The sequence below is a fragment of the Rattus rattus genome, chromosome 8, assembly GCF_011064425.1.
Source record: "Rattus rattus isolate New Zealand chromosome 8, Rrattus_CSIRO_v1, whole genome shotgun sequence".
NCBI lineage: Eukaryota > Metazoa > Chordata > Mammalia > Rodentia > Muridae > Rattus > Rattus rattus.
The window spans coordinates 5,410,285-5,419,231 of NC_046161.1; positions in this window are offsets into that span (position 1 = coordinate 5,410,285).

An 8,947-nucleotide genomic window follows, 5' to 3' on the forward strand; every position below is an offset into this window, starting at 1 on the left:
TTTCTCTATTAGTCACAAGGGGTTAATTCTGACAGGGAAGTGGGCGAGGACTGGTGACTCTGGTAAAGCCAGCCTGAGATTAGATGACCGACCTCTGGACTTGGATCATGCTATTGTCTCCACAGTATGGAGAGTTCTATCAGTCAGTCTTTGCGGATACAGGAGCTTTTCAGGAGTTATCATATATAGCACTCTGCACATTTCTTACAAGCAAATCACTATTTATATTAAATTTTCTTTCTTCTAATAAATGACTATAAAATAGAAATGTAGCATTGTGCATCTGTGTATCAAATTTTTCTTGATGGCCACTTCAGGGAGAAAGTGAATGGGCTTACACAAATGCTAGGCACAGGAAGTGCTTTATTTCAATGACTATGTGTAAGTGAGATTTACATATGTAAAGATGTGCACCACACTTCACATTTTGTTTGAATTTGGCTTACTTCCCACCCAGTCTGGGGTTCTGTGTCTCCTGTTTCCTCGGTGTGGAATTTCAACATTTTATACAGATGGACTCTGTTTGGAATCCAGTGGAACTGTAAAACTGCAGCAGTCATATTACCCTGACATTCTCAACCCCATTCTGTGTTAAGCCCTTAAGTATATTTAGGGCTGCCTCTTCTCTCTCTGAAGCGGCAAAAATAGGCAAGGGTGACCTTTACTATTCCACTTAGGCAGAGCCTGACTGTGGCCTTCGAGCCTCTCTCTCTGAGGAGTTCCAGGACATTCCACCACCAGTCCTGTGTCTGGAGTTTGCTCGTTCCATCTCATTGACATGTTGCTTCATGGAAACAGAATGAATACTTAAGGGAAGAATTGGACTGATTTTTGTTTCTCTGAAATGATACGACATATTCCATTGAATTGGGCCCTAATAACAGTTGGAGCAGATGTTAGGAAACACTGGTAGGAGAGCACACAGTTTATGCTTTTTACAGTGGAAACAAAAATGAATGGTATTTAAATGATGGGAGAGAGAGGAGGTAAAGCAGGTGACTCAATCCCTAATTCAATTCTGAGTATGACTGTGCACCGACAAACGGCTCCAGAACTACACGCTTGCCTTTCCCACTCCAGCAGTAGGCTCCTAAAATCAGGTTATAATATGACAGGTATGAATTATTGAGCAATTGTGATGTATCAGGAACTGTATTTACAAGATATTCACACCACGATACTTTAAGAAATTTGCCTGGGTTTGGCAGACAGATAAGCAATAAATCAGTGATTTCTAATCTGAACTATTTGAGGGCAAAGTCATGATCTGAGATGTGTGGTTGGTATGTTTTTAACCAATTCTGTGATAAGCCAGGGGGATTGTATGACTGGGGAGCTGAGGATGAGGTGCTTCCCAGTAGAATGAGTGGTGAGGTGAGGCATCTCACGAGCCTGCAGAGGTGAGAAGATTGCAAATGGACTGTGTATTCTGAAGAGTTTACTGGATAAGTTATTTATATTTCTTATTCTTCCCCCTCGACTGCCTCTGGTTAACCAACAGGTATATATTTAGATCAGTCTTAGCTCTTGCTACCTATTAGAGAACATTTTAATGCTCCGTGTACTGATATATGTTAAGAATTTTATAATCCCAGGGAAAACAGAAAAATACATTAATGAATTTTATAAAAACTAGAAATGTCAAATTGATTTCATATCTTGCATTCCAAAAGATTTCTATCTTCAAAATCATCACATGAAACATGTTAAGGAAGAAGGTGCCTTTCATTTTGTTTTAGCTGTTTGTTTGAGACTAAGTGCAAAAATTATCTGAAGCTAACATCATGAGGTTTTTTTTGCTATTTTTGGTTTTTGATTTTTAGGGTTTTTTTGTTTTGGGTGTGTGTGTGTGTGTGTGTGTGTGTGTGTGTGTGTGTGTCTGTGTGTGTGTCTGTGTCTGTGTGTCTGTCTGTGTATGCCTGGATATGTTTGTTTATATTTATATTGAATTTTTTTATTTACATTCAAATATTATTCCCTTTCTAGGTTTACCGGACATAAGTCACCCTATCCCATCCCTCTTCCCTTCTTCCATAAGGGTGTTCTCTTCCCCATCCACCTCTGCTTACCACCCAACCCCCCCAACATTCCCCTACACTGGGGATCCAACCTTGGCAAGATCAAGGGCTTCTCCTTCCATTGGTGCCCAATAAGGCCATCCTCTGACACATATTCAGTTGGAGCCATGGGTCAATCCATGTATAGTCTTTGGATGGTGGTTTAGTTCCTGGAAGCTCTGGTTGGTTGGCTTTGTTGTTCTTATGGGGTTGCAAGCCCCTTCAGCTCTTTCAATCCTTTCTCGAAATCCTCCAACTGGGGTCCTGTTCTCAGTTCAATGGTTTGCTGCTACCATTCGCCTCTGTATTTGACATGCTTTGGCTGTGTCTCTGATCTATATCAGGCTCCTGTCAGCATGCACTTCTTAACTTCATCAATCTTATCTAGTTTTGGTGACTATATATATATGGACCACATGTGGGGCAGGCTCTGAATGGCCATTCCTTCAGTCTTTGCTCCAAACTTTGCCTCCATATCCCCTCCTATGAATATTTTTGTTCCCCCTTTTAAGGAGGAGTAAAGCATCTATATTTTGGTCCTCCTTCTTGAGTGAAGCTAACATCTTGTAACCACAATTCTACATGATGCAAAGGTAAGTTCAGATGATTCAGAAAGATAATGCTGAATGGCATGAATTCAATGAAAAGATGGAAATATAACATTTGTGAGTGGGTAAAGCAATTACCACTATAATTCTGATCAGAGTCAATCAAGAACCTTCTTTAGATGACGATCGATGCTGGGTACAGAAAGGACCAGGATATAAGCCTCCTTCAGAGGAAGAACACAGGTCTTCATGGATCCAGCAGTTCAGTGTGGTTGTCCACCTGCCCACTCATGAGAGATACCTAGAAACAGGAAAAGCATAGTTCTGAGAATATTTCCAGAAATGGTTAATGTCAGAAAGCTGAGTGTGGAGGATCTTCGCTGAAGTACAGATGATGCCATCTAATACACCAGGGTCTGGATGGAATTCAGAAAGTGCAAAGAAGGGAAGTTCTCAAGAAAACTCACATCTTCACAGGCACATGTGGGTTTTGCTGCTCTTGTCTCACAGGGATATCACCCAGATTCATCAGCTTTTGAAGACAGACTCGTACCAGCAACTTTAGGAGCTTTGAGGTCCTCAGACTCACTCTGGGGACCTCTCTGCTCCCTCTTGTGCCAAGGCTTTACCTTCATGCACTGAGCAGTTACTGTTTCCCCCACCTGCCAGCTGGTCATGATGGGACTGTTAAGCCTCTGCTTGTTTAAGTCAATCTGATAAGGTATCACAAGTTCGAGACAGAAAAAGATAGCTAGAAGCATATCACTGATATCACTGCTAGCGTTAGTTAACCAACTGTAGTACTCCTGACCAACTGCCCTAGGCTGATAGCTCTGCCAGTAGGTCTTCTGCATAGTTACAAGGACAGTCAAGTGTAGCCTCTCTGAGGGTGACTGTACGCTATCAGATTCAAGGCTTAGATCTGCCAACTACATGGCTTACCTTACACACTTGAATGTGGGCAGGTGGAATCCACTCTGCAAGCAAATGCTGATATTCAGCAAAAGCTCATTTCCTAAACTGACAAGCCAGAATGGGAACATTGGACAGAGGCACAACAGGGGTCTAATTGGCCTGTCCTCCTTTGTCAGAATCTCTACTTCAAACTTAATTTGCATAATCCCTTTAAATTAAAAGACGGCCCTGTTAGTAAAAATATTCTACAGTTAGTTGGAGATAAAGAATAGCTTCCATAGTCTATAGCACAGCAAGATAACTGTGATAAATTTGTATTTCAGTACGAATAAAAGAGAGAATTTTAAATGTGACTACTACAAAGAACTGATAAATGTTTGAAGTGATTGATAGACTATTGCCTTGATCTATTCAAAACACATTGTATATATGAACTGAAAATTCATGTTATTCCTGGAAATATAGTTATGTATTAATTAATACAAAGTTATTTCTTGAAGATCATTCTGCAGCTAACTTAATGATGGAAAACTGACAAACTTTGCTGCTACAGTGCCAGAGAGTACCCCTGGTTTTCAGCATTAGAAGATAGATAAGTCACACCCTGCCCTGGAAGAGCTCTGAACACAGCAAATAGGACATGACATCACCAAGTGACACCAAACCTCTTAACCAATCCCAGCATCCCAGCTGCTCTGAAGAAAAACAAAACAAACAAATAAACAAAAAAAAATACAAGCTGCTTTCCAGTATACTGATGTGGCAGAGAACATCTGTTAGGAAATAAGAGTTGAGCAGAAAATTCTGAAATAATAAATTTTCAAAGCAGTTGCATAAAACTGTGAATACATTTTGTTAAAAAGGGCCTATTAATCTTGTTCTGTGTTTGCTAATTCAAATATTCATTGATTTTGATCCTCATAGAAAAGTTGAAATTTCTAGTGTAGACATCTAGAACTCCCAGGGAAGTTTTGCTTTGCCTTTTTTTTTTTTTAAATCACTGGAAAGATCAGTGGACAGATTTGGGGGGAGTAAGTAGCCATCACTATACATCTTAAATAACTAGTGTAACTGTATTTCATGTTGAGTATCCAGATCAAATGATGCTAATTTGAATTAAAAACAATAAATTCAGAAGCTGGGCACAGAGACATGTAACTATATTCCTGGCATGTGTAAGGCAGAGGCAGAAGTGTATGAGTTTAAGATCTGCCAAGGGTATATAGCAAGATCCTGTCTATAAAAACAGAGAGAAGGGGGGAGGAAGAGAAGGGAGGAAGAGGGGCCTTAGCCCACTCAGGTCATTCTTGTACAACATGGTAACACAGGTAAATAGCGACACAAGTAAAGAGAAACACAGGTAAATAACAGTGCAGGTAAATAACAGCACAGGTAGATAATAACACAGGTAAATAGCACAAATAAATAGAAATATAGGTAAGTAACAACACAAGTAAATAACAACACAGGTAAATAACAAGACAAGTAAATAACAACACAGGTAAATAACAACACAGGTAAATAACAGCATAGGTAAATAGCAACATGAGTAAATATCAATGCAAGTAAATAACAACACGAGTAAATAACACAGGTAAATAACAACATGGGTAAAAAACAATGCAATGTGTTTCTGAAAATTGCCTCAGAGCAAATTGTATTTTTTCACTACAGAAACCATAAATATATGTGAGATAAGTTATATACTAATTAGCTCAATTTTGTCATTCCACAATATTTATTTTAAAGCACCACAATGTATTTATATATCCTATATAAATACAGTTTGAACCAATAACTAAAGCATTGTAAGAGATTGAATTTGCTTAGAGTTCTATGCAATCCATGCATGAATGAGCTTAGATCCTGTCCTTAACCTGCAGTCTCTTTTCCTCAGTAACAGACTTAAGCCTACTCTTCTCAAATTTTTGTTAGTTATTATTTTAATTACCATGAAAAGTAGTATGTTTCATTATAGCATTTAAATACATACTTGGTTTTGATGCCCCTCTTTCATCTTTCCTCTCCCCTACCTTGTGTGTCCTTCAACCTCATTCTTCCTCTTCCTACTGGCATGTGGTCTACAATCCTACCCCACCCTTCCTCAAAGCCGATGTTTTCTCCCTCTCTTGGTCTGTTTTCATGACCTATCCCTACACTCCACGTCCATACAAATCAGAAGCCAGAATCTATATGTGAGAGATCATGTAGCATTTGTCTCTCTCAGACTGGGTTACCTCGCTTAATGCCTTACCTTTCTTCAAACATGACCTCCTACTCCCTTTGCAGACTTACATTTTTCACAGCTCTCATAGATCTCCTAATGACGTCATGTCTATTTAGCACACGGCCTTAAATCTCCACTCTGTACATATGGCCAAAACAATTGTTTATGCAAATATTGGGCATGATTGGCCTGAAATTCTTTTTAACCCTCGCCTTTCTGTGCTTGTATTTCAAGCTACAGAAGATCGAGGTGAACTTTCCTGAATCAATCAACCTGAATTCAGTCAATGAGACTGCTCCTCTGGAGATTGGTAATGGGGACAAACCAAGAAGAAAGATGTGAAAACGTCTCTTTCCCTCTTTCTCCCTTTGTCAAGCACTCCATCTCCAACACCCCTTCCTCCATATTTCCACCTGTTCATCTTTTACCAGTGACTGACTGAGCCTAAGGACTCTTTCTTTCTCCTCCAGGCAAAGGGAGGATTGGCTTCCCGTAGCTGGCACTCTCTGGTGCCTACTCTCCTGTTATGGTCTTTGTAGATTCTCTAGTACCACAGTAACTAAGTGCAATTTGCATAATTAATAATGCAGTTTTTTCTATTTCAAATGTTCAAAGTGGCATCTGTTTAACTAGTAGGGCAAAAAGAGGTATGTTGTTCAAAAATGGGAATATCATATGTACAAGACACTAGACTGTCTACACTGATCTTATGTTTGCATCAGAGTTTAAAGGTACAATCATTTTCATTGATATGCTAGAAGAAAGTCAAGTTTTCACCTGTGCAAGCCTCAAAAACACACAGTCAATGACAGAACCCAGACTGGAACTATGGTCCACCCCTTCCTCTTTCATTGCTACTTATTCATTTTCTGACACCATTAGATGACTTTTTGTAGTTCAGAACTATATGAAGATTCTCAGCCCTAGTATCTGGCACTATTAGGGACTGATTAGATGCTTGATGATTAGCAATAATGGGCAACTTTACAGAATATGGAATCACCTAGAGGCCATGTAGGCATGTCTGTAGGAGAATTTCTCGTTTGAGTTTACTAAGATGGAAAGAACCATCCTAAATGTGGACAGCACCGCTCCATAGGCATAATTATTCTGGACTAAATATTAAGAGGGGAGCCGAACACAAGCACATATCACTCCCCGTTTCCTGACTATGGGTGAGCAGCTGTTTCAATCTCCTGCCACCATATGCTTCCCTACCATGATGGACTACACCCTCCAACTGTAGGCTTAAACAGTCTCTGCATCCACTAAGTTGCCTTTATTCTGTCATAGCAATGAGGAAAAATAGCTGGTACAAGTAGAGTTCCAATGATTCTGATTAATGGTTAATTGCATAACAAGTATTTAGCCATACAAGTTTCTTTTCTGAGCAAATTTTGACCTTTTCTGCTATTTTCTTTTATCCTAGGGTATTTTCTCATCCTGTATGATGTAGGACAGAGAGGAGACAATTGGCAGGAGAGATGAGGAACCACAAGGGTAGGAATTGTTGACCTAGAAAAACCAGGCACAGCAAATTTTTTAAGTTCAAGAAATAAAGTTTGGATTTTGTAGGAATAAAACACAGACAAGAAATGGTCAGTCAGAGTCATGTCATGGATAATCTATGACATGAACTATGATGTACTTCGAATAGGGTTGAATAGGAAAAGCCAAGCTGGGTAGGAATGAGAGAGGAATGCAAGGCCAAGCCAGCTGGCTTGGGTACAATACAAGATGATGGATGGAGACATAGGACCTAGGGAAAGGGGGAGGGAGGAAGAGGGAAAGAGAGAGGGAGAGAGAGAGAGAGGGAGGGAGAGAAAAAGAGATTCTGAGATCCAGAGGACAGTGTACACTATCCTTTGTGGAAGCAGCCATTTATTTGTGACACGAAAATTTACACTGCAGAACCGAACTCCCTCCATGGCCTAACCCAAGAGTATAAAATTGCACAAACTCCTTTGAATCACAGGCAAAAAGGCAAGTTAGGTAACTCAGCTCCTTTACAGTAGGACAACCATTTATGTATAAGCAGTCTTGTAGCCAGACCAAAGAGTAGGGATAGACAGCCCCCACTCAACTCAGAAGTAACTAAACTTCTAGATTTGTTCTCGTTTTCCAAAGAAATATGTTAGTTTTATGGGGAAACTCATTGATGCTCACATTTTCTTGTTGATACAAAACTGTGGGTGAGAAATATGCTCAACTACAGTCAAAGGGAGATTATTGGTGATATTAGGATCAACACCTAATTTCTGTCCCAGAAGTAGGTTTTTATTCCCTCCTCATAAGCACTGACTTCTTCTTTTCTCCTTATCAATAACTCTAGCCCTGGGTTGGAGAGATGGCTCAATCATGCTTACTTTGCAAGCATAAACACTTAGTTTTATCACCAGAACTCACATAAACAAGCTGGGCAAGGTAGCACACACTTGCAATTCCACTGCTGGGGAAGTATAGACAGGTATATCCCTGAGACATGCTGGATAGTAAGACTCAGCCTCACCAAATCAGTGAGTTCCTGGCAAAATGGGGTCCCTGCCTCAAAATAAGGTGGACAGTTTCCTGAGAGATGTTACCTGAAGTTTGGCTGCTGGCTTCCACACATCCACACACATATATAGATGCAGAGGTCATAGGGTGGTGGCAGAGCCATTCTTTACTTAAAAATAGAACTGAAGGAGAGTTCAGAGGGCCTAATCTCACAAAGACATCTGAGGACAGAACTTAATGAAAAGATCAACAGAATCAAACCCAGCAGCTAAGTCTGGTAAGGAGAGGCATTAATGGATTTGGTAAGATGTGTTCCTGAAAATCCTTGCTGTGTTTAAGGATAAGGCCAAAAGTCAGACTGAGATGAATTACAGTAGAGGAAACCAGAAGCCTGCTCCCCTTTGAAGAGTCTTCACTGAGAGAGTGGGAAGGGAAGTCACGTGAAAGAGGAAGATCAATCTATGGGCCAGTGATGGAGCCAATGATAATAGGAAGAGATCTGAGACCTGGTAGATTAAGACACTTCTGCTTAAGTATGATAATTCTTTTCAAAAGGAGTTGAGAGCAAGGACTGGTGCAATAGGAGTCATCTAGAAGGTGAAGGGTAATACAGAAAGCTTTTGAATGGGTTCCTCTGGATGTTTCACTACATCTTCCTCTCAATTAGCTTTTCTTAGTTCTGATGCACACTATAAAATAGTATA